At 42.8% G+C, this 27286-nt stretch overlaps 1 protein-coding gene across 1 annotated transcript in view; it reads right to left on the reverse strand.

Moving 5' to 3' along the window:
• Positions 1–27286, reverse strand: part of LOC124617232 (protein spitz-like) — a 496434-nt gene that overhangs the window by 294789 nt on the left and 174359 nt on the right. Inside the window, exon 2 of the mRNA XM_047145249.1 lies at positions 25857–25990. The gene's annotated coding sequence lies outside the window, so the exon portion shown is untranslated. The remainder of the gene's footprint in view (positions 1–25856; positions 25991–27286) is intronic.

Genomic DNA, 27286 nt, shown 5'->3' on the forward strand with positions numbered 1-27286 from the left:
GGATGGAGAAGTAAGTGGCCGTGCTCTTTCGAAGATACCATCCTGGCATTTGCCTAAAGCGATGTAGGGAAACCACGGAAAACCTAAATCAGGATGGCCGGATACGGATTTGAACCGTCGTCCCCCCCGAATGCGTGTCCAGTGTGCTACCACTGCGCTACGTCGCTCGTCTTGCGACTTTAGAAAAACCCGTCTAGCAACATAGCGCGCGTTATCTCCTGTTTTGCTCGCTTTTCAGATGTTTTTCTTATGTCGCTGTCCTGTTAGCAAAATACCCTATAACGGAGGAATGACTGAGTACTGGCCAGTGGCCACGTTTGACCGATGAACTTCAGCGTAGGAGAACAAGAGAACAAGCTTCCTATTGGTGCGCAGAAGCTATCCACGTCATGAACCATGTTTTCAACGACCAGGTACGAGGCAGCTACACAGAGCAGTACCTTGTAGGCTTTGCTTAAAACGCTCTAGAAAAATATCGTCAAAAGTATCGAGAACTGAAGAGCAGAGCGTGTATGCCGTTCTGTACTCAACCATAGACCCTGAATTTATATTCTTCTCCGCCACTTAACTATGGAACACGCAAAATGCCAAATGCTGTCCAGGAAGATGTTCCAGCCTTGGTAATATTCCACTGGACCTGAAGGCGGCGACACGTCGTAACTCCACCACAAATTAAGAGTTGGAGAGTCATCCGAATTCAGAAGAGCTCGACAAGCGTCAACTTCTGAGCTGCGGACAAGGCGCAGGAAGACAGTGCACGACAGGAATGAGTTGATATGCCCCAAGGATGTTGCTCTAACCATTACAAAAATTCGGCAGCCTTTATCTTGCGGATGCCCTATCACATCGCTTTTGGGGTACTGTAGAGGAAGAAGCCGATACATACGAATATATCCGTTAGCCCGTGAGAAGTGGAAACAGATCAACAACTCCATTTCATCCCACACGTGAGAATGCCTGAACCAACTTCCAGGAAAACGCCTTATTGGCAACTGTGATTTTCGTCCTATATTTTGTACCCTGAGTCTACGTGTACCGCTACTCACCAATCCTGTCTCCCTTTTCCTGGCTTCAGGTAGCTAATAACTGCTTTCCTGCTAATCCAAGAAGCTCATTCCATGCTGATCTCTATGGGCTGTCATCTGTAACGAGAACTAGACGGGTGGAACGCTTGCTGCTGTACACTATGGCGAGGAGCTGTTCGCGACGGCATGTCTGCTTACCGCTTATTGTTTTTTATCACTGAACTGACGAGTTATTTTCTGCACTGGGACGGGTGTATCCGCTATTACAATTCGCGATAATGACTGAGATCCCTGTCACGTTGCTACCCACGGCAGTTTGCTCTGCCAGAAGTGGTTTCTCCTGGATAGAGGTGCTCACGGAATATCGTTGACTAGGTGGCACGGGCAAATCCAAATACCGGTACCAATACAACGTGATTGTAATAAAATGTAATAAAACTAACGGTCCTTCTCATCATGATTTCGATTGTCACGCCGACGGCCTTAAGACGTCTCAGGCGCGTGACAGATGAACTATTCCGACTTGGCGACAGGAGCGTCCACTATGTGCTAAGATCTCTGATTCAGGTCTTCATGATTATATTAGTACTGAGATTATCCCTCCAGTAAATGATGTTTAGCCTCAAACTAGAGCTTAAGCACAATCATAAGGGTCTCCCTTTTGCTAGAAGCTTCAATTCGACGAGATAATTATTCAGTTTGGTGGTGAGGCAGGTAACAGAAACACGTTAGCGGGGACAAGGAATATTCGGAGACTGAACTGGAAAGCAAGATTGGAAATTACAACTCCACAGCAATTTAATTTTTAATAGTGGTTGTGTTTTTAGTTTTCTCCAATTCTAACTTGTTGGTCCTAACTGCTTTATCAGAGTAAGTTTTAGGTCAGGGAGGATTATTATATCCTGATACCAATTGTTTAACTCGGAGCATCACGTTACTGTCGGGGTGTATCAGGGCATGAGAAGAACTTCAGTACTGAATTGCTTCTCTGTCACATCAATATTTTGTTGACAGCACTGGCATCAATCAGGATACCTCTAAACCGGGGCGTAATGAACGTATTCCCTCCCTTACTTGTCTCTCGTTTCGGGGTACCTCTCTGATAGCTATCAGGGTAGCTCTCAGAGAGACGTTTATGGAGGTATCGGCTAAATATGATAGATGAACAACAACAATGCGTACCAAATACAATGTTCAGGGTGCTATCATTGCAAAATGGTTAGAGGTGACTTTCGGCCAGAGCGAAACGAAAAATGAAAGGGAATGGACAAAACGAGGTGCAATATCGTGATAAAGATTACGTCTGTGAAGCCGAGACAGCAGTTTATAGATGAATCCATACAGCACTTTATAGTGAAAATGTGAATGTAGCACTCTGAAATTCATTTACAATATTGCAAGTGTGGAATATTTCCGGAAAGAAGCTTTTTTAATAATTCGATTAATAATAGGTCTATCAGATCGAATGTCGAACAAAATTCTTCATTAACCCAGTGACAGCCGGCAATTAAATACGAAACCAGCTGTCTAAACGAAGACAATTTTAGTGATATCGTGAAGATGGTGTTTCCATAGGACAAGAAATGGCCAAATTCGCAGAATATTAATGAGTGGCAGTTGTGAAGGTAACGTGAAAGACTTTCTTCTTTACTTTCTGACGATACATGCTAACACGTTCAGAACACTGACAAACAACAACCCGCTTAACGTTCATTTACTTAGCACATTTGTCAATATGTACAGATATGAGATGAAAGACTGCTACTCGCGAGTACGCAGCTGCCATTTCGATTTAAGTGTATCTCTGGTAGGTCGAAGCGATATGAGAAATACACTGCGAACACAAGAAATTAACGAAATTCACCAAATTTTTGTACGTCAACTTCTTTCTGTACCTCTAAAAACTCTTTGCAAGCAGTACGAGGCCTGTCTAAAAAGTATCAGACATTTGGCCAGAAAAATATTTCGATAGCTGATGGGGTTGGGACCCATAATCCCCTTCAACGTAGACCCCTTGTGCTTGCACACACGTAGCCCACCGATCGTTCCACTGCCGGAAACACCTCTGAAAGTCTTCTTTTGGAATTGTGTTCAGCTCCGTCGTCGTGTTCCGCATTATCTCTTCCCTACTCTCAAAACGGGATCCTTTCACTGGCGTCTTCAATTTTGGAAAACAACCAGAAGTCGCAAGGAGCCATGTCTGGAGAGTAGGGAGGTTGGCGAAAGGCTGTAGTTCCATGTTTGGCCAAGAAATTTTGGATATAGTGGGACGAATGTGCGGGGGCGTTGTCGTGATGCAGTTGCCAGTTTTTCGCTGTCCACATGTCTGGTCTTTTGCGCCGAATTGCGACAAGGAGTCGCCGGAGAACTTCTTGATAGTACTCCTTTGTTACTGTTTATCCTTCCGGTGCGTATTCGTGATGCACAATTCCATAGACATCAAAAAAGAGTCAGCATCACCTAGATTTTGCTTCGCACCTGCCGCACTTTCTTCGGCCTTGGAGACTCGGAATGCTACCATTGCGACGACTGTCTTTTTGTTTCTGCGTCGTGCCCGTACACCCATGACTGATCCCCAGTTATCACGGTGTTCAGAAGCCCAGGATCAGTGTTGGTGTCCAGGTGGTCCTATGAAACGTCAAAACGGAGGTCTTTTGTTCCGGTGACAACAACTAGGGCACGCATTTCGTAGCCACTTGGTGCATGTTCAAATCATCACGCAAAATTGCATGTGCAGAATCTTTACTCACACCAACCTCTTGGGCAATCTCCCGCACGGTCAAACGACGAACTGCCATGACCTAATTTTGCACCCTCTCAACAGCAGCTGCACACCGAGCGGTCTGGGGCCTGATAGAACGCTGGTCACTCGCCGTTGATGTGCGGCCATTTTTGAATCGGTTGAACCAATCCTTAATTTGCGTTACACCCATCGCATCTTCTCCAAACACCTGATGAATCATATGAATTGTTTCGCTTTGAGAATCACCAAGCTTTTGACAAAATTTGGTGCAGTACCTTCGCTCAACAGGAGCGACCGACAGGCAGCGACTGACGCGCTGAAGGCGGGGACAATTCACGCACACACATAAAGGTCTCTTCCTTTAATGTGTGCAGTGGCGACGCGCTATTGTCTCTATTTTGCGCGTGAAAATCAAGGGTCGGATACTTTTTAGACAAGACCTCGTAGGTGCCGAGCTTTTAGTACAGAATTTTTCTATACGTAAAATGTGTCGACTGAATCTTTCTTTGAGCATTACACCCTTTACGTTCTGGCAGAAAAAACATTTGTAACTCGGACAGTACGCCAGAGAATCGAAGGTGCGATTTAGCAACAGCCTGTGAGCAGTGCCGGTGGCCGGGCGCTGTACGAGTGAGTGGAGCGCAGCGCAGCGCGAACGGCGGCTGGCTGGCTCGCTCGCCCGCCCGCCTCTCTGACAAGCGCTGTGGCAGTTTCAATGGGACGCTGTTGCCACATTACTCTTCAGCACAATGAGCGGTCCGGCTTTGCTTTCTTTAATTCAGCCGCATGCTCGTTTTTTAGAATGTGCCGTTTTGTACCGCAAAAAACACCGACTGTCATACCTGTTCGCGTTGCAACCATTTGCTGTAACAGCCTCGAGTAGTCGTGTGAACATCGAACTGAAGTCACAACAGAGTTTGGCGTTTTGCAGTCGGAATCTGAGTGACGCGCAAGTTGTCATCACCGAATGACATCAAAATTTGAAGACACCAATTCCCTTAAAGTTGATTTACTCCTGCTTTTATCTGATAACTTCCGAAGTTTGATGTCATCGTGTGATATCTCAAATATTCTACAACTTGTTTAAAAGTAAGGCCGCTGTTTGTTCCTACTGGTAAATATGTATTAAAGCGCATGTAGTGCTGACCAGCAAATGTTCCGAACCGAGTACAATCGGGATAGAGAAGCGTGAACTGACAAACACCCTAGAACCACATCAATACTCCACAAGCCATCTGACGACGTGTAGCGGAGGTTACAATTGGTACCCCTCTCCGATCCCCACCTTCCGTTTCAGTCACGAATGGCGCGTCGGAAGAATGAGCTTTGGTAAACATCTCTACTAGATCTCATTTCTCATAGTGGTCATTTCGCGAAACGTATGTGAGAGGAAGTAATAATTGCCCAACTCTTCCCCGAACATACTCACTCTGAATTTCAGAAGTAAACCACTCTATGACGCACAATGCCTCTTGTTGCGTCTGCCAAGGAGTTCTTTGAGCATCTCTGTAACGCTCTCGCGCCGTCTAAACGACTCAGTCACTAAACGCGTCGCTTTCGTTGGACCATCTCTACTATTAGTCCTACCTGGTACGAGTCCCAGAGTAATGAACAATACTCAAGAACTGATCTAATACGTTTTATAAGCCATTTCTTTCGTGGATTAATAATGTTTCCTTATGATTCTTCCTACGACTCTCAGTGTCGCGTCTGCTTCTCCTAACATTCTTTTTATGTGGCCATTCCACTTCAGATCGATCCGGATAGTTACGTATTTGGCATCAATATTATAGTTGTAAAGTAGGGGATATCTTTTCCTCTGTATGCGCAGTATGTACGTTTATTGACGTTTGGGGTCAGCTGCCACAGTCAGCACCAATCATCAATCCTCTGAGTCATTCTGCAAATCTATACTGTCTTCTGGCGTTGCTACCTCCTCATAGATAACCGCAACATCCGCGAACAGTCTTAAGGAGATTCCGACGCTTTCTGTTGTATCATTTATATACAATATGTGATCAAAAGTATCCGGGCACCCCCAAAAATTTACGTTTTTCCTGTTAGGTGAACTGTTGCTGCCACCTACTGCCAGGAGACCTCAGTACATTGGACATCGTGAGAGCAGAATGGGGCGCTCCGCGGAAAGTGGTCAGGTGATTGGGTGTCACTTGTGTCCTAAGTCTGGAGCGAGATTTCCGCACTCCTGAACATCCCCAGGTCCGCTCTTCCCGATGTGATAGTGAGGTGGAAACGTGGAGGGACACGTACATCACAAAGGCGTACAGGCCGACCTTGTCTGTCGACTGTCAAAGACCGTCGACAGTTGAAGAGGGTCGTAATGTGTAATAGGCAGACATCTATACAGACCATCACACAGGAATTCCTAACTGCATCAGGATCCACTGCAAGTACTTTGACAGTTATGCGGGAGGAGTGAAAACTTGGATTTCACTGTCGAGCGGTTGCTCATAAGCCACACATCAAGCCGGTAAATGCCAAACGACGCCTCGCTTGTGTAAGGAGCGTAAACTTAGGACGATGGAACACTGGAAAAACGTTGTGTGGAGTGACGAATCACGGTACAAGATGTGGCGATCCGTTGGCAGGATGTAGGTATGGCGAATGCTCGGCGAACGTTATCTGCCAGCGTGTGTAGTGCCGACAGTGAAATTCGGAGGTGGTAATGTTATGGTGTGGTGTGGTCGTATTTTTCATTGAGGGGGCTCGCAGCTCTTGTTTCACGTGGCACTATCACAGCACAGGCCTACATTGATGTTTTAAGCACCTTCTTGCTTTCCACTGTTGAAGAGCAATTCGGCGATGGCAACTGCATTTTTCAACACAATCGAGCACCTGTTCATAATGCATGGTGTGTGGCGGAGTGGTTACATGACAATAACATTCCTGTAATGAGCTGCCCTGCACAGAGTCCTGACCTGAATCCTGTAGAACACCTCTGGGATGTTCTGGAACGGCGACTTTGTGCCAGGTCTCACCGACCGACATCGATACCTCTCCTCAGCGCGGCACTCCGTGAAGAATGGGCTGCCATTCCCATTCCCCAAGAAACCTTCCAGCACCTGACTGAACTTATGCCTGGGAGAGTAGAAGCTGTCAGCAAGGCTAAGGGAGGGCCAACGCCATATTGAATTCCAACATTACCGATGGGAGGCGCCACGAACTTTTAAGTCATTTTCAGCCGGGTGTCCGGAAACTTTTGATCACATGGTGTACATTATGAACAATAACCATCCTGGTTCACTTCCTTTGGGGTGGAGTCCGGAAATTACTTGTAGGTCTGTCGATTTTGTTCCATTAAGAGCGACGTGTTGAGTTCCGCCTGCAACGAAGACTTGAATCCAATCGCAAATCTGGTCCGATACTGTACAAGCTACTATTTATTTCCCCACTGAACAGTATTTCTGGACGGTGTCAAATACATTCCTGATGTCAGGGAACACTGCATCAACCTGACCGCCATTGTCTACAGTGCTATGGATCTCGTGGAGGAAAAGGGCGAGCTGTGTTTCTCAAGATCTCTGTTTGCGAAATCAATTTTGATTTTCATAGAGGCATAAAACATGTTCCATTATACTACAGGAGACTGACTTCAGTGATATAGGCCTATAATTATGTGAATCTGTCCTCCGACCCTTCTTAACGTCAATGATCAGCGCTTTTTTCCAGTCGCTAGGTATCCTTCGTCGCTCCAACAAGCTACGATGAATTGCTGCTAGTAGGGGAATAAGTTCTTTCGCTTAATCTCTGTAGCACATTACACGTCTTGTATTTGGTACTGATGCCTCTCCGTAACTAAGCGACAGATTTTTTCCTGTGTTCCACATAACTTATCTCAACATCTACCATTGCGACGTTCGTAAGATGGTTGAAAGGCGGGACCATATTACCATTTTCCGCAGTGAAACAATTTTGGAAGACCAAATTCAGTATTTCTGCCTTCCCTCTCTCTCACCTTCCGCTTCTGTGCCAGTATGGTCACTCAGTAAGTGGATGATATCCATCCGTTTGCAGATTTGCAAAGACCGAAATCTCTTAGAGTCGGCAAAATTTTACTTTCAAAGTCATTGTACAATACTCTCATTGCTCTCCTCCGCTTATTCGACATGACATAACTGTCTATGAAGAGAGGATGAAGCCTTTTGATGTCTGCGCAACACCCCCTACATACACGGCATTGCTAGCCAGCAGATGAAATTGAGAAATAGCTACCTAAAAGCAACTGAGGACTAGGGTTTGTGATGACGCGGCCTTTATTAGGTATAACATAGTTATTTAACAACGGTGGGTCTTTCCAATCCCTTACGACCTTGCTCGGAACATAATTGCGTAATGCATACAGAACGATGCTGTGGAATTTTTTTTCCATTTGTGCTCTTCATCATTCTTTTGTGCATGATGTTGACTACTCAAGATTCTCATGAATATGTATCCTGCCACTCTTGCTAAGCAAAAATATTTTCCCACTTCTATTAGGATATCATGTAACACCCACACTCGTAGATGCTATCACTGCCTTACGAGCTCATTCCTTGCGTTAAAAGATTCAAAAAGTTTCAAAACAATATACTGCTAAGCCGTGGGGGACGTTACCTTCACGAGCTGGCGCTCTACGTATCTGACCAAAGTAATATTCGGGCAAGACATTCAGAATTATGTCACACGAATTCCTGTCTCTGGCGTCAGTTTTCATCGCACGACTCTCCCATCCCATACCTACCTGCCAAGTTGAAGTCTCCCTCCACTACAATAGGGTGGTCAGGAAACTTGCAAGACGTACTTCGGGAATAATATAGTAGGGAAGTACCACAATTATCGTATTTCCACTTTGTTTTCTTATCGATAGCAAAGTTCTTATAACTCAGTTATTTTTATGGCGCAGATTCACATTTGTATTCACTTTCACTGCTGCTTTGTAAAACAAGTATAATTTCGCTAGCTCTCAACTTCCGCCAACACACAATTTGAGGCGATATTTAAGGAGAAACCTTTTTTTTATTTTAGCCGACCAGGGCAGTGCGCTCCAGAAACTTGAAGTTAGGCTTATCACTACAGCGATAGGGAGGTTCGAAAAATGTTATTTCCTGAACCAGCTAAGACGAACCCCACAAGACTCCACGTATGCGCTTCTTATCTCTGCAACAAACATGCATCCAGAGGGTTCCAGATTACATGGAAGGTATCGCAGCTGGACATCTGTCCATTCCCCAAATACTTGAGTGCTATCGTCGACAACCCATGACCTGACAGCAACACTTTGCCGACATCAAAACGGAAGTCAGTGGCAGAAATAACCTCTTGAAAATTATTATCTCAAATTCGCGTGCCAAACCGCAAATAGTAAAAACAAAAGCCCCGGCAGTTTGCTATTCGGGTGACGAGAAGGCTTCTCCAGTCTCGTTCAAATCTGCGCACGCACAGGCATTTGGCCTCTTCCTCTCCCTCTCACCTCTTCTTTTTCTCATAGATACTTACAGAATATAAAAACTGACGTCTGCTTTGTCATAAGCAACTGCTAATACATTTATCTCGATGTGGTCAGCTACTGGCCAGCGAAACAGAACGTATTGATGACATGACCTGAGCGTAGACATCTAATGCCACATACCTCCACCAACAAACTGAGGGATCCCTGATAGGCATAATCAGACGTGTATTCCGTTCCAAAGACGGACAAACAAGATATTTAGCTGGCGGTCATAATGTTTTGGCTCTTCTTTGTAGATGCTGCATCCAAGTCATTGTCTTGTAACCAAACAACGAGGTCATTACATACTCTTCATTCAAACGCCTAGTAAAGCATACGGACGAATGTTAAGCTGCTCCCTCATGAGGTAATGATCTTCTACGTAGCGATCACAATAGTTAAAACCTTCAACGATCTGTGGAACTGTGAGAAGCACCGCTTAGTATCCGATTGCTTCTCTTTAGTTGCTTAAACGTACAGAGAATACAGTTAAACAATAAAGAAAAAGAGTTAATTATCACCGTTACCAAATGTCCCACTCACTGTAATTAAAATCTAGTCTAAAAACCAATTGTGAAGATGAAACTTTGAAGAGCTTTAAGCAGATCCTTCTCCGTCGACCAAACTGTTGAAACTACCTACTTTAGTATCTGGAACTACAGAACGCAATCACCTCCTGTCAAAGATCTACCATGAAGGTTATTCCAGGTCAAATCGCTTGATTTTGGAATGTTTCCCTGATCGACCATCACAGACTTTGAAATGAACATTCTCATATGTCTCCGATGAACAGTGGTGAAGGTTAACGTTCGTCGAAGCAATACTGGTCGAGTGAGGAGTATAGTCAGTCGTTTGACTCCATGCGCGGCTTTGCACAGAGCCAGCGCGAATTTTTGGAGACTTTGAGCTGATCATCATCGAGTATAAATATCGTCAGGGAAAGGGAGGAAGACCTTGGTTTGAAGTTCTGTCGAGAATAACGTCGTTTAAGGACGAGCACAAGCTGTGAGTAACGGAAGAATAGGCAATAAGGAACCATCCCGACGTTTGTCTTTATTTCTTCTGTGTTCAATCTCTAAGCAACTGAAACCAGCAACTGGTTTCATTGCCTGAGACTGTAGTGTGTGTGTGTGTGGGGGGGGGGGGGGGGGGGGGGGGGCTATGTGTATCTATTGTTGACAAAGGCCATTGCCGAAAGCTTTAAATGTGAAAATCTTTTTGTTGTCCCTATCTGCGACTCAGCATCTCCGCTATATGATGAGTAGCCATTTTCCTTCTCACAATATGGCTACATTCCATCCTTGATTTTCCATTGTTTGATTTTTACACTGTGATTTGTATTTTTGACAGATAAACTGTTTGTTACTTCAAAAATAAACGCCATAATCCATAACGATAAACACATTTATCCCACTGTGAACCAAGACTGTCAATGCCCTCATGGAAAAATGTTTACGGTTGCCTACGGAACCATGATTGTACAGAGGCGTGCACCTGTTCGTCCGAAATGACTGCAAGGGCCCGCTGCTCATTGAATTTCTGGAAAAACCGCCACAATTAACGCACAGTGTTGCGCGGACACTTTGCAGAAATTGAAGCGTCCCACCACGTACAAACGCCCAGGAATATTGACGGGAAGCATCATTCTGCTAGAGGATAATGACCGTCCACACGCTGCCAACGTTGTTTGGACTGCACCGTAGAAGTTTCGCTGGAAAGCTCTTACTCATCCTCCATACAGTCCCGATCTCTCCCTATCCTATTTTCTTATTTATGGAACCCTGAAGAAAGATACATGTGGCCATCGATTTGCTTCGGACGAAGAGGTTGATGCCTGCATACAATCATCATGGTTCCGTAAGCAACCGCAAACATTTTATCATGAAGTCACTGATTGTCGTATCTCACAGTGAGACAAATGTATTAATAGTAATGGGGATCACTTCTAAAATTTTCGTTACTTTTCTCCCTGCTGTCTCGTTTTCTCTTGACTCACTCTACTAAAGAGTCAGGACTATCACATAGTACTTTTTTTATCTTCCAAAATATGATTCGTGCGGTGAAGTAATAACAATTGTACTGGTTAGCGGGTAAAAGTTTTGACAATTCAGAATTAATTTCATTCGAACTATGAACCCAGACCTCTACTCAACCACTTCTTCGTGCCATTTTCTGTACTAAAGAAGTTTGATCAAACTTCATTCTTAGAATGCCCTAGTTGCAGCTCCATATTTAAGTCACCTACAACCGCTCGCTCCACAAAAGATCCGTACCGGAAGACTGGAAAACTGCACAGGTCACAACAATATTCAAAAAAGGCAGTACGAGTAATCCTCTAAATTACAGGCCCATATCATTAACGTTGATATGCAGCAGTATTATGGAACGTATGCTGTGTTTGAACGTTACGAATTACCTCGAGGGGAACAGTGTGTTGACACGGTCAACGGGAGTCTAGAAAATATCGTTTGAATTAACAGCTAGTTGTGTTTCACAGCAAGTGCTGAGAGCTCTTGACAAGGGATTTCAAATTGATTCCGTATTTATGGATTTACCTCATACGCGGCTCGTAGTCAAATAGCGTACCTATGGAACATAGTTTCAGTTTGTTACTGGATTCGTGATTTCCTGTCTGAGAAGTCGCAGTTCGTAGTAATTGAAGGAAAGTCTTCAAGTAAAACAGAAGAGATTTCTGGTGTTTCCCAAGGTAGTGTTAAGAGTCCTCTGCTGTTCCTTGTCTACATAAACGATTTAGGAGACACACTGAGCAGCTGTCTTGGATTGTTTGCAGATGATGCTGTCGTTTATCGTCTAGTAAGGTCATCATAAGATCAAAACAAATCGCCCAACTATTTAGAAAATATATCTGCACAGTGTGAAATTTGGCAACTGAATCTAAATAATGAAAAGTGGGGGTCATCCACATTAGTGCTCAAAGGAAACCGTTGAGCTTCGGTTACACGATAAACCAGTGAAATCTGAAGTCCGTAAATTCAACGAAGTACCTAGGAATTACAATTACCAACAACTTAAATTGGAAAGCACACACAGAAAATGTTGTGGGAAGGCGAACCAAAGACTGCTTTTATTGGCAGAACACTTAGCAGATGCAACAGATATACTACAGGGACTGCCTACTTCTACGCTTGTCCGTGCTCTTTTGGAGAACTGCTACGCGGCGCGGGATCCTTACCAGAGTACACCGAGACCTTACCAGATAGGATTAACGGAGTACATCGAGGAAGTTCAAAGAGCAGCAGAACGTTTTATATTATACAGAAATAAGGGAGAGTGTCTCTGACACGATACAGGATTTGGGGTGGACATCGTTAAAACAAAGGTGTTTTTCGTTGCAGCGGAATCTTCTCACCGAGTTTTCGTCAAAAACTTTCTCCACTGAATGAGTAAATAAGTTGAATGACGCCGACATACATAGGGAGAAACCATCATTGTAAGGGAAATCAGCGCTCGCACGGAAAGATATGGGTGTTCGTTTTTTTCCGCACGGTGTTCGAGATTGGAAAAATTTATAATTATCGTGAAGGTGGTTCGATGAACCCTCTGCCAGGTGGATGTAGATGAGGGTTTAGTGTATCCGGGCCCTCTGAAAATATCTGCTAGCTCTAATATTCTCCTGAGTACTAGAGCTTCCTTGGTGGGTTGCTGTCTCCGGCAAGCTGCCGGGCGCGGCGCAATGAGAACTACCGTATAGTGGGGCAGCAGCAGACCGAGACAGACCTGCCAGTGTCCTTGACACGCGCGACCCTGACGCGCCCCGAGCCCTAAGACACACGTATGTGGCACACTACAGCGAGGCTGGGTAGAGAAACCACGTATTGCTCCCTGGAGCTACTCTGGATTTGTGCTCGGATAAATGAGTAGCAAACGACATCTCAGATACCTGCTTGCATACCTCTGATCAGTCGTCGCATCTGAAGAGTCTGTAAAGAAACCTATGTATTGCTAACCTTTCGTCGAGCCATTTATCCTGACATCTGCAAATCTTTTAATTCTGTAATTATGAGATCTCGTAACCTAAGACGAAAAATCGCGTTCATCTGTACTTCTAGCTTTGATGCATTAGCTCTAATCCGATTGGTAACCGGTATTTATTTTCGAAAGAGGAGTTCTGACCGCCATTTAATTAAAAAACACACAGGCTCTGACACAAATAATTGTAGTGCTGACTTGTGACGTATGTTAAAACTTGGACATCATTTAGTTAAAAGAGCTTTAAGCTATGATACTCAAGATCGCATAAATGGCTACTTTTTCGTCTCAGTCGCTGTCACGGAAACACCAAAATGGCTATAAATTTTACTTTGAAACCAAAACTGATTCAGTATTATATACATACGATCGTCTTCGACAAAGTTTTAATGGGACTTAAGCATCTTGGCAATTACTGAACTAGTTATTCTTCGTATTTTATAGAAGACCTATCATGCTATTCAGCAAAATATTGAAAACAGCAATTCTTTATTGAAAGTTATATACTCATTATTTAAAATATTATCTAATAATTGGAAGAAACTGAATTAAAATACCCATAATAATTATAAAGCAACAATGTGCAATATGGCCACAAAACGAAGAATTATTTATTTAACCTAATCACATTGAAACCACCTTCTCACATCAAAACAGGTTTTAAAGGTGGGTTCCTGTTACGGAAAACGATCATAGGATACGGCTGAGCGATGAAGTGAACGAGTAGGCGAATCTCTTAAACGGAAACAAGTGTTTTCTCTGGGCTTTTCAGAACATTGTGTTGTGACTGATGAAACATAGGGACTGTGTACATTGATAAGACTAAATAAGACAGAGTGAATAGTAGTATCTGTGCTTAACCGAACATAACGGAGTTAAGATGGTAAAATTTGATCGAAGTAACGATGCCACAGACAAGTCGATTGGTACTGAAAGAGCTTTAGTTGAGTGAGTATCGAATGAAAAAAGTTAAATTATCATAAATGTCTCTGGACCTTCTAAAAACCATACGACATTATAGCCACAAATAAGATTATTATTATTCCTAACATTACTTCTTTTTTTAAAAAAAATTGTGGGAATGGCGAACTATACTGAGAACCTTTCTGTATGATACGGTACACTGTGATGCAGTTAATTAAGTTTTGTTTATACTTCCATCAGACTGCAACGGGGTCTGAAAGTGGTAGTGAAGTACGTACATGGAAAACTAGTACGAGTATTGTGTGACGAATGGTAATTCACACAGGTCAACAGATATTCTCGACAGCCATCCTCAATTTAATTGGTTCTGCACGTAAGTGTAACTACATGTCAACAGGCGCGAAGTATTTAACGTGTTACAACACCGATGAATCACTGGTGCACAGTAAGGGTATCGAACTCAGTACCGAATCCTGGGAGACTCATGACACTACTAGTATCTTCCTCCATTTCAGCTTCGTCATTTTAGATTATTCCGCGCAGTTGCTGAATCGAAATCGTTGTAGTCACACCGAGAAAAAGGCAGGCTCCTACGTTTGTCCAATGAAAACGCGGACGTAACCAGTTCGATGGCTTTGCTAAAGTCTTAAAAGCACATAACATTTTGTGGCCATGGTAACTCGCCTGTCACTTATGTTAAAGTAGATGACTTATTAGAATGTTTGAGGAAGCCTGATTTGTCTTCACCAACTAGGTTACTCCACATTAAGTCATCGCTAAGCTCATCGTGGGCTTTACACGTTGACACCAAACTCCGACAAAACTGCAGGGATTGTTAAAAAAAAATATGTGTTCAATTTTATGGGACTTAACTGCTAAGGTCATCAGTCCCTAAGCTTACACACTAATTAACCTAAATTATCCTAAGGAAACACACACACACACACACACCCATGACCGAGGGAGGACTCGAACCTCCGCCGGGACTAGCCACACAGTCCGTGACTGCAGCGCCCAAGACCGCTCGGCTAATCCCGCGCGGCAGGGGAGGGAGGGGGTTGTTCAAGGGTATTTTCTCAGTATTTTGGTACGAGGGGCCTGTGATGATCTGTGGCTCGTTACAGTTTTAAATTAATCATGGTTTATATGGTTTGCTGTCCGAATTACCTTGGTTTCTGTGAGTTCATCAATAAACCTATCCATGCTGCTGCGTACCATTTAACATAAAAAAAGACTATGGAGATCCTGTAAGCCTGAATGCAAGCCTTAGCACGAAAAGTAAAGGGAGTATTGCTATTGTAGACACCAAGCACCGTTTGGAAATAGAAACAATGAAGAGCGCATCCCGTCAACATCTGCACTGTTTTTCGTGTATTTTCAGCGCAATACAGATACGACAAGAAATCGGGTTAAGATACCTAACAAAACACATTTACTCTAACCAGCCACCCGAAACCACGGGTCCTTTATATGAGAAGGATCGAAGGATCACACAACGTTCCTGAACCATCCCCACGGTTTTGTCGGTGGAGTCTGGAATAACCCAGTACACACTGAAGGCTTTCGACAGGGCAGGATGAGTGAAAATGGGTTGCCAGGGCACGGGACGCTCTCAGTGGTAGTGTGCCAAGTCCCTGTCTGTCCGTCGCTGAGAAATAACTTGTAATGAAAAAGTAATTGAAAGTACTGTGGTTGGGCAATTGCGGTTTAATAACTAGATTTACCATTTATAGTGTAATGCTATACTGGCCATCGGACGATGAACTTTTAAGTGTGACTTTTTTTAACGGCTTTGCCAGTAGCACAGAATTTTCCGAGTTACTGTCATTTGCCCCCGCGTAACAATCTTACTTTTTCTTGTACTTTAATAGCACGATAGAGCATTACTTCACTTCCTCGTCAAGGAGAATGGGTCTGGCTGTTTATCTCAGACTGCTCATAATTATCCATGTTTTGTTTCGCGTTTTTGTACGTAATATAACCTTTCGGGGTGGGACGTCGTCTGTACGTCAAAGACAGAGTCTGAGTTTCCTAAATCGTTTTAGCTTCCTTCTGACTTTTCGGTCTCTACTGGAGCGTGTTTTTCGTACAGTCTAATTAATAATGCCAGTAAATTCTTTAAGTTCCTCGTTTGTGAGTACCGAAGAAATAGAAACTCTTCCAAGCTGGCTTTCTCGACGAGAAGTTGACGTACACTGAGGTGTTTAAACACTCTACAGATAGTTTACTGCTGATTATTTCTTGGGCTTTCTAGGGATGTCATGGGCAGACATGCCGGTGACAGTGACAATTTTTTACATGAGTTTTAGCTGAAAGTTGAAATATCATCAGCTTCACAGGGTATAGCATACGTCTGTATTTATTGCAGAGGCTGTGGAACAGAAAATTTATGTTCATGTCACCAGCAATAATTATATGCTCTTATGCAGATTCGAGACTTGACTGAGCAGTTTCAGAACTGGACACATCCCACCTACCTTCGGAGGTTGGTAGACGATGCCAATTATGTATCTATTTGGAATACTGAAAATGAGGCAGGTTTTGGTGGAAATACGCAGTGGGGCGTGTCTTCTGTCATGGGGTAACGCTGACTAATGCATGAAGCGCGAAAAGCATTCGAAGCGAAACTAGCAGCCGTGGATAGGGCGTGGGCCTCGTCGTCGTCGTCGTCGTCGTCGTCGTCGTCTGTTTTTGTTACTATCGTCGTCGTCTTTGCCAAGACTTGTTTGAGACAGCTCACCACGCTAAACTATCCAGAGCTAGCCTACTCATCTCTGCATGAACTACTGCAATTTACATCCATTTCGACCTGCTTGGCGTCACTATACGTTGTTTTCCTTCTGTCACCATGACGATTTCGTCATGCTTCAGGATGTATCCTCTCAACTAATCCTTTGTTTTAGGCAAATTGTGCCCCACACTTTTTCCCATTTCGATTCAGTATCATGTAATTAGTCATACGATCTACCCTCATCTAGTCTTCAGCATTCTTCTGTATTGCCACATTTCAAAGGCTTTTATTCTTCTCTTGTCAGATCTGTGTTTCACTTTCGAGCAAGGCTGAACTCTTGCTAAATACCTTCAGAAAATACTAATAATTTAACTTGATTGTTATTAACCAATGCCTCTCTTTCAAAAACGCTTTTCTTGCTACTGCAACTTCGCATTTTATATCCCCTCTACTTCAACCACGAGTTAGTTTACTGCCAAAATAACAGGATCGTCTATTTTTCATATCTCATAATACAATTCCCCCACCATTGCCCGAGTTCAGTGTCTTCACCACCGTGCTACCACGTTCGGTAGTGACAAAGAGTGAGGAGATAACGATTCCACGCCCTCATTTAGTGAGTCACAAGTAAGTTATTGCTCTTACGTTTTTCTGCCACTCAGCAGCAGCTAGTAGTTTAGTCAGAACCTAACGGTATTAGCAAAGGTGACTAAATTTATTCTTTCAGGTATGACCCTGTTCAAATGTTAACCCAGCCATACCGCTGTATGTTTATCATAATTTCCCTAAACCAAAATGATGAGAAATGCCTTCAACGAGGCTATACTTCCTGAGAGAGAGAGAGAGAGAGAGAGAGAGAGAGAGAGAGAGAGAGAGAGAGAGAGAGATTTAAAGACCCACAGAAGGCGAGAATCATCGTTAGAAATTGGTAAACGTGTTACGCAACTATCGGTGACAGCTCTGGTTTGTCTGACGATCTGGGAAAAATAACAGTCTTGACAATTACTCCCGCACACTCCATGTCGAAATGATCGTGATAGCGTGATAAGCCAATCGTGCTATGACGTGCAATCGACCATGCCTCAAGTCAGATTTACGAATTTTTGCTGTTACTATGGCCCGTTTTTAAATAATTGTTGCTATTTTAGGTTTTTCACTGAGCCTGCCTCCCACAATAGTGCGCATTTTACAATTTTTTTCGGAAACCAGAAGCAATCTACAACTGACAAATAGCTTCCATTACACGAATTTTTGTGTATAATTCTTTTTCCCGTCACCAGTTTTTCGATTCGTTTCATATTGGCCTCCATTTTTCCTATCTTGTGTACAAATGAACTTACACTTACCAAAAGTGAATAAAAATATTTGATTAAAAATTATCGTGGTCAACGTTTCATTTCCAGAAGTAATTAGAGACATCTGTCTTCCATTCTAACCTGGCGTCCGACAAACATAATTGTGTAAGCAGCGGATCACATTTCCCGCTCATTTTCACACATCAATCGATCTTCTCTTCACTCTAGGTGCGACGAACATTTTAACAGTGATATTTGGATGACAAATTACGGAACACATGTGAGTACCATCAAAATTGGTCTGCAAGTGAATGTTGTCTACCAAACTCTGCGAAGGCTTCGTGTTAGGACGAAAAGTACTGGATTCGGCAGATGTAATGAACCGGTTGACAGTTAATTAAATGATAGATCAGCATTATTCTTATTAATGACGTTGCCTATACATTTAAGTAACTCTGTTACATAACAAAAACTTCAACTTTTTATTTCATGCGTTGAACCTCTTAGATCCATGATTTTGCCATTAACACTTTTGAGTACTGGAAGGGCAAACTGACTGTTGTTGCTTCATTCACGTATTTAAATAGCAATAAACACGTAGAAGCTAACCAGGAAACACATTTCTATAATTCTCTTGAAACACAATGAGGTCGTATTACAAGGTAGATAACTGGTCGGTGCAATTTAAGGCACGAAGCAAATTTAATGTATCTAGAACGCAATATAACTTCTTTGTTTCAAATGATGTAAATGGATTTTGTAACATTTTTCAAATGACTTGATCATTATGGTGTATCTTTCACCTTTTGAGAAGTACTATATGCCGGTTTGCTAAGATGTTTGAGAAAACTCAGTAATTATTAGAAATGACGAGCCATTCGCAATGAAAAATATGCTATGATAATTATTTCTGTCGTTACTGTCTTTCTGCTGAAAACAATACAGCAATTTACATGTATAATTTAACATTCATATTACGACAAATGGTCATTCACAATTTTAAAAACACATTCAACTTACTACTGAATGAATTAAAAAATTTTAAAGGGCGTGTTTAAAACTAGACAGGAAACAAATCAAAAAAAATAAGCGCCTCAAACGTATTAACATCGTGTCAATATTCGGCACGGTTATCCAAAAATTCAACAGCGCTTTTTCAAGTTAAACAGAAGTGACTGCTGCCATCACATGCAACTCAGTTTTGAGAACCATCACGCACTGCAATCTCTAGTTGCTGACATTCCAAGTCAAATTATTTATGGGTAGAGAAGACAGAGAGAACTGCTTCCAACCATATTTGCGGCGCGAATGACAGAATCAGTTCCTAATATTCTTTTGGGATCACAATTGTAATATTTCTGGCTTTGCAGCCGTCATATTCAGTTACAAGGAGCTCTTCTTAGAGCAGTTGAGGAGGCAGCTGTGGCGATATGACGTAATGTGGTGTCGGGTGCCGATGATAGAGGGTTTGTGCTGAACGGGTTTCGTGAGAAAGACCGCCTAAATTGTGGTCCTTCTCCGCGATTGGCTACTGCGTTCGTAAGTTGTAGGCCAAAATGGTAATCTATTATTAATGTTAGATCAACTAAACTGCGTATTTACTTGAATTTCAAATTAAAGTATCTCTCAATAGCGTACAATTATTCCATTGTTTCACATGTATTAATAAATAGCAGAATAATAAACAACTACAAAAAGAAAAGGCAGACGAAGCACTTCGGTGACTTCGGATCGCGCCTCACATGGATGGCGGGCGAAGTTGTTGGGTGGTAAGATCATAACTCGTTCGGCAGAGTCGCGGAGGACGGACATGTTGCCATCCGCGGTATCATTTAAGACTTAATTTTCAATGTCTAGTTTGTAAACGTGAGAGCTCGTCCGGAAGCCTCGGAGGGAAGTCATGTCTGCCGTGGTAACAGTTAAGACTTGACTTGCAATGTCTAGTTGAGTACAGTGTTATTGTAATTACAGAAATACGCAGTTAATTATTTTGTTGAAGAATAGAAAGTGTTTGACTAAGTGGAATGCAATTGCATCCCGTATAAACAAACTGATCGGAAATTTAATTATTTCTAAAATAACAGTTCCTCGCTAAGAATTTCTTACAGCCTCAAGATTACGGACTCACGACCTGCACGCTGTTTTCTGCGCAGGGGACAAAAACTATAGAAGACTGCAGATTGTTGAACATTTAGTAGAATTTATGCATTCTACTCATGGCGGTGGAAACAAATAGGCACCTCACGGGTACTGCAATCTTAGTACAAATGAGATCAGCGACACGTCGTCTGTGGTAACACAGAGGAGGTATTAAGAGAAGAAATATTTTTGATGGAAGGGATTTATCATACGCACGTATGCATCACTCTTCTCTCTCTCTCTCTCTCTCTCTCTCTCTCTCTCTCTCTCTCTCTCTCTCTCTCTCATTTGCGCGCGCGTTCTGAGTGAGAGTTGGGAAAGTGATGAGAGCTTATCAACCAGTCGTTCATTTTATTACTTCTCTACAATTAAATAAGCATCAAGTTCATAAATTAGCCGCAAAGTTCAACAAGCCCTCTTCTATTCACCTTGCAACTAATTATCTTGATCCAGCAGAACAAAGTAGCAACCTAAAGCCTATCAAGATGCTTGATGCAACAAGGTTGGTTTGTGGTAGAACGAAGAACTGTGAACCAAGTATTATTCAGATTAGAAAGAACTTTGCTGATTATATGGACAAACAAGGAATTTGGTTCAGACAATCTTTGTGGGAAGGAATGGGTCCTCACCCTCAGGAACGTAACAAACATATAAATCCTTTACTACGGTGACTAGGTTTAAGAGGAGTTTGTGAATTGTCAGAAGTTGTAAAAATTCTGGGCGCACAAATCACATCTGCTGCTACACAGCATCTCCTCAGCACTTTTGGATGGACGCACAATAAATAAAAAAAACATCAGAGAGCTGCAAAACTAACTTATCTCTCCTGCAACTGGAAGTTGATTAATGGAGCAGGAGGACAACCTAAGTCTGTTGATCTCCAGGAAAAACCCATACTGAACAGTCGAAGCAAAGACAAAAATGGAAAAAAAACCAGTGGTCAGTGAGGAATCAGATTCAGGAAAATCTGGGGCAGAGTCGGAACCTCATGAATCTTCAACTTATGAAGCTCAAGAAACTGACTGAGAACGATTTCCTTTTTTTACTGTAGTATAGTAGAAGTAAAAATACTACCTACACTCTGGCTAGTCAATACAAACTATACTTTATTTCAAACATTACTTAAAGTTACGTTTACAATCCAATTTATTTCCTCTACTAATTTTCCCCCAACTCTCAAGACACTTTTACAGCTTTTTTACACAACCACTAAAGAAGCAGTGGTGTTTCTATCCAACCACTAAAGAAGCATTGTTACGAAACACCGCTTCCAATGCAAACTACCTGCTTAAAATTTTTTTATAAGCGACACTTAGCGGTCTTTAAAAATGCATAAATGTTCGGGCATTTATGAATATTTGGCATTTGTCCAGGCATTTGCCCCAACTTGTAAATGCCACGGCATTTTACGACACTACGCTTGTGCCGGTAGATAATTTGGACACTTACGGTTTGATAAAAGAGGTTTCTGCAGTAGGCGAAGGTGGTCACGAAATGAATATTCTCACAGAACACAGTGATACTAAATCATAGCTTCAAAGAATTATACATGCATTTTGAAGACATGACCGAAAGAGAAATTCTCTAAAAACGCGCAGGATATTCGTCCTTTCCGGGAGTTGTCAGTGAAGGAAGCTATTCACCGTCTCTCACGGAATGATTTACACGTCATCTGAATAGGCGACTTATCTTATTAAACACTGAGTCATACTAAATAAGATGATTGCGCATAACGTCACCACAACCTCACCGTGACTCAGTACACTCGGGCTGACAATTTGAACAGTAGCATGGCACACTCATCTGTCTTATCTAGCGTGCATTTCCTACGAGCGGCATGATACCATATTCACACTGTCCACTCTGCAACTTATCGAGAACTCCAAGGTCATTTGCAATGACTGTAATCGTAATAACGTTCAAAGAATAGAGGTTACGTTAAGGCGATTAAATTATGCGGAGGAAATACGCTTTAATTTCTAAAATGCTGTATTTGGTACTCACACGCGAAATTTATATTGGTGGCGGTACTAACAAGGAAGGAACATTACAATTTAACATTCCGTAGAAGAGGGTGCCATTGTAGACGGCACACGAGCTCTGATTAGGGAAGCAACAAAATTTCCGGCATTGACCTATTTCGGGAAACCTCGGAAAACATGAATGTGGATGATCGAAGAGGTAATTCAACCACCTTCTTCCCAAACCCGATTTCGGTGTCTAAATTACTATGACATCTTGCTCGAAGACTGGCTGTGCAAACCTGAACATTGGAGTACAGCTTTCGAAACGTTTACGGAGAAGAAATTGCGAATTTCCTTGACTACGAGCAAAAACATCAATTCATCTGAAATAACTTAACGTCGTTCCAATAAATGTTAACGTCAGTATGCAAACCCTGTAAACTTACAAATTTTAACCAAGTACATATTTCTCATTTACAGTATACATCACATACAGGAAAAAGTTTCAATAAATAGCTATGTTAGTAAGCCAAAGCTGCAACCGTCAGCTTTTGATCAAATACATAATTATCGAATAGATGGTGGACGCAAAATGTTAGTTCTATAGTTGAGCAGTGGTGGGGGTGGGGGGGAGGTGGGGCTGGGAGGGGGAGGTGCGGCGGGGGGGGGGGGGGGAGGTGCGGCGGGGTGGGGAGGTGCGGCGTGCAATGGTGTTCTGTTTATGCACTTTTCAGACGAGTAAGAAATGAAAGACTAGGAGAGTGTAAAATCCGGTGCCGGTACACGTTCCTATTCCTCTCCAAGAGAGCCATGGGAGCATCGAGCTCAAAGACCCCACTCGGAGAATTACTAAACAACGTAATGTTGTATGGGATTGTTAGCTAGAACACACAAGGGGTGGGTTCGGCTGCCTGTCGGAAAACGTATTCTTTCTTCGTGTGGACTGGCCCGTTTCCTTGCGGATACGTGAGATCTGTGTCGCATGTGTGAAGAATGTAGGTGCTTGTAATAGATGAATTCATATATGGTGTTATGTTTGTGTTGTATTATGAGATGATGATTATGAAAGAAGGGAGAGGGTGAAACTGTGTGCCGCCACACTGCTTAATCCTCGCGAAGAGCACATGCTCTCACCTGCTGAGTGGTTTGGAATTTAATCCTCTCCTTACCGGCCAAATATTGGCAATGAAAATCGCATCCATAAGCAGGATTCTGAACGGTGTACTTTCGAGTCGAGAGTCGGCGCACAAGTATCCGATTTCAAGCCTACTAAACCTGAAGAGGACGAGAGAGTGATGACTGAAGACCTGCTTGTTGTCAACGGCAAAACGGAAATGATTAGAATTTACTACATATAAACAACTGGCTGTTATTACCACAGGAAACGCAGTTACCGAAATGTGCTGCACAATATAGCACCTTATAGGAAATCTACGGGCTATTCCAGTACTTTGCTAAGGTTAAGGTCCAAAACCGAGACACACTTTGAATATCAGTTTTCTGCGTCATTGCACTCTGTGAAGCGACAGTTAAATTTACCACTTAATGACTTCTAATTAAGGATATAAAACGTGACATCTAACAACAACATTCACTTACTACAACATGCTTAAAAAGGTGTTTATCGGATTTACAGGCGCAAGAGTAATTTTACATGCATGTGAGGAACTCAAGCTGCATTATAACGCCAAATTCCATGTGCTATGGAAAAAATACATAGCTTGCACCAATGAATTTGGACCACATTTAGAAGGCGAAACGTAATGTCGTCGTTGATACTGGATTAAGGGCGCTGAAGGACATGGTTAGTAACGCCGCTGCAGAACAGGAACTAAATGGTCAATGAAACGAAAAGTCTTTTCTCTCTCTTCTTGGGCCGACGGTTTATACACAAACATTAGAGGCTGGGAAGACAGACTACCTGCTTATTAGTATAATGGAATGGTCTCGTGGACTGAAGGCGCTACAGCTATATTTAATCTTTTTGCTAAGAGGGACGTTCAATAAGTAATGCAACAATTTTTTCCTGGAAGCAGGTTAGTTTTATTCACGATTTCAATACACCACATTATTCTCCACTATTATTTAGAAAACTCTATTTTTCAACGCAACTCCGTTCAATGTGACGGCCTTGCTCCACTTCAGTGGGAGGGCCTGTATGCCATAAGGCGGCGCTCTACTGGTCAACGTCGGAGCCAACATCGTTCTGGATCAATAAAATTGTCACTATCAGCCTCGTGGCGCGCAAGCTATTCCGCACAGATGGTACTTGGTCACTCTTTATGGTATCATTAGGCGGCGAGGAACCTACCGGACACACACACTTGTGAACACCCGAAGTGGCGGACGAGTGTTTCAGCACTACCAACAGAGACGTCCAGTTGAGCAGCGATGGGTTTGATTTGTGATCCGTCTACCGCCACGAATGAGAGTCTCCACACGTTGCAACACGAGTCACAGCTGTATACGGCTGGCGAGAACTAGAGAGATCTGTCAGGTTTGCGCAAACTTGTTGCGATGATGCCTCTCCCAAAGTTTCGCCGTGCTTTGGTCCACTGCCAGGTCTCCATAGGCATTCTACAAGCGTCTTTGAGTATCCGCCAAACGCACCTCCATTACAGACACCATTTTGAAAGTTGCGTATTGCGCCACCACCTATCGGAATTTCGTGAACATAACACGGGCTGAAGCGGTAATATTCCAACGTGCCCCACAACGAATTCCGCATTTTTTCAGCCTACATTGGCCGAGAAAAAAATGTGTTGCATTACAAATTGAAGGCCCCTCGTATCAGTTTACAACCGCTTTCGTGTCACTGAAAACCGTATCCTCAGGTGACATGTAAGTAGTATGTCATACGTTAGTTACCTGTCATCTGTCACCGGTTGTGATCTGATGATACAGTGATTAAATAAAGCTTCAGCGCCTTCTTAATCCATGAAATTGTCACAGTTGTGGTTCCCCGTCTACATGGTTTTCTGCTGAATGAATTGGATATAAAAAAATAATGCAACGAAGCGTGCATATCTGCGTGGATATTCATGTCATTCCTCGCTCTGTAATAAATTCTGTAATGGAGTCATGGTCTGAAGAACTACATAAAACGAGCAGAAGCCACAAAAAAAATTAGAGGATGGTTCCTTGTACATTTTGCTGGCGGAACACAATCAGAAGTGGAAATTCACTGACAGTTCCATACGCAGCTGTTAACATTACTATAAACAAGTCCCATTTAAAAAGAATGTAGTGAAGGAGAAATATTTAAGTAATCATAATTGTGAAACTATGATTCAGAAAAATGGCATGTTTGATCACGAAGAAGGGATGAGCCAGCATTGTCAGACACAGTAATTTGGGCGAGAGTCCTGACAACAAAACCAAACCTGCAAACTTTCCCACCTTTGTATGTATCTTTTTGGAAAATTGGTACCTCCCCAAGAACCGCTGCCCTCTTGTCAGAATATTGGAGAGCAACGAAAGTTAGTGTGGCGCACCGACACTGGTTCGCCAGAAGAACGGCGCGCCGCTGGGTGGTGGCTGTTGCCAGAAGAGACACGTACCTTTCTGTGTGGCGGCGTGAGGCAGAGAGTCATGGCCGCGGCGCCGGGACGGCGGCTGCTGCGGCGTGGCGGCGGCGGGCGCTCGAGCCCCGGGCTGCGGCCGTCTAACAGCGGCGTCGCTGCAGCTCCATCGCCTGCAACACGACACGACACCGCGCGCTCAGCACACACCTAACTGACCACTGACTGAAATACCTGTACGAGTGAGTTTTAAATTCGTGTAAAATAATATTAGGAAAATACAGATTCTGAAGAATACAGAATTACAAATAAACTAATGGAGGAACTACTTATAATGGACTTGTTCCAGCTGTGTTCCCTTGCTTTCATAAAAAAATAAGGAAGGTCCAACTTCTTGTAAGAAACCATGTTTTTCCTTTAATCCCTACACGCGTTTCATCACAATTGTGTTCAGCTCACCGTTTTCTGAAATATGAATACACAAATTTAATGTGGGTTATGAAAACGCTGACGTCAGATTCTGTTGTTTAGATTATGTACGTACTTTACTTTGTGTGCCCTGTTGCTGCCAACAGCCAGAAGTCTAAAAATAAATACAGCCTGTCATTTGCAATACAGGGATGTTAGGGCAGGGGAAAATGTGGGTAACACACGACAACATTCTAACATCCACAATCCATCATCAAGCACGAGGAAACAAGTAATCGCTCTTAAAATACGCAGCACTATTTATAAATAGCAAACCACACCATATAGTTTTTCCAAACGAAAACCTCTCGTAATTTTACAAATGTTCGCATGCCATTTTAAGCATTACAATAAACAACAACAAATTTAGCAGTCAAACGTAAACGACGTACAGCTCAAGCTATAGCTTGTCAGCTACAGTAATGCTTGACGCCCTTTTTTGCGGTGGGAGGGGGGGGGGGGGCGAAAGACTATATAGTTTACAGATTATACTCTACACAAAAAGTCAATTCTAACGTTGCCCCAACATTCCTGCGTTGCAGATGACTTGGGGATGATTTCTGTTGGCATCCACAGGGCACAAGTAATGCAATTTTAACGACAACGAAATCTTATAACATATCCTTAAACAACATAAAATTTCTATGTATATATTTCAAAAACAAAAAGGGGAAAACACATTTTAGATGCAGCAAGTGTGGTGAAACATGTTTGGGGATTTAACAAAGTAATTAATGGAAGATTATCACCCGCAAAGAAATCAAACTTTTCAAATGCGTTATGCATAATACAAATTCTGGGACAGAACTCGTTGTAGGGGCAAAGAAATGTTCACGCTTCAGAGAACAGAACATCCGTCAGAGTCCAGCAAAAGCTGTCTCTTAATTAACAAATAGGCAATAAAACAAGCAATGCTGCATCCCCTGCCCCATACGGATACATGCGGCGCCTACGCTCCCCATCTTCAAAAAACAAAGAGCATTTGAATACTATCACATGCA

Source organism: Schistocerca americana, chromosome 1, assembly GCF_021461395.2.
Source record: "Schistocerca americana isolate TAMUIC-IGC-003095 chromosome 1, iqSchAmer2.1, whole genome shotgun sequence".
Classification (NCBI taxonomy): Eukaryota; Metazoa; Arthropoda; class Insecta; order Orthoptera; family Acrididae; genus Schistocerca; species Schistocerca americana.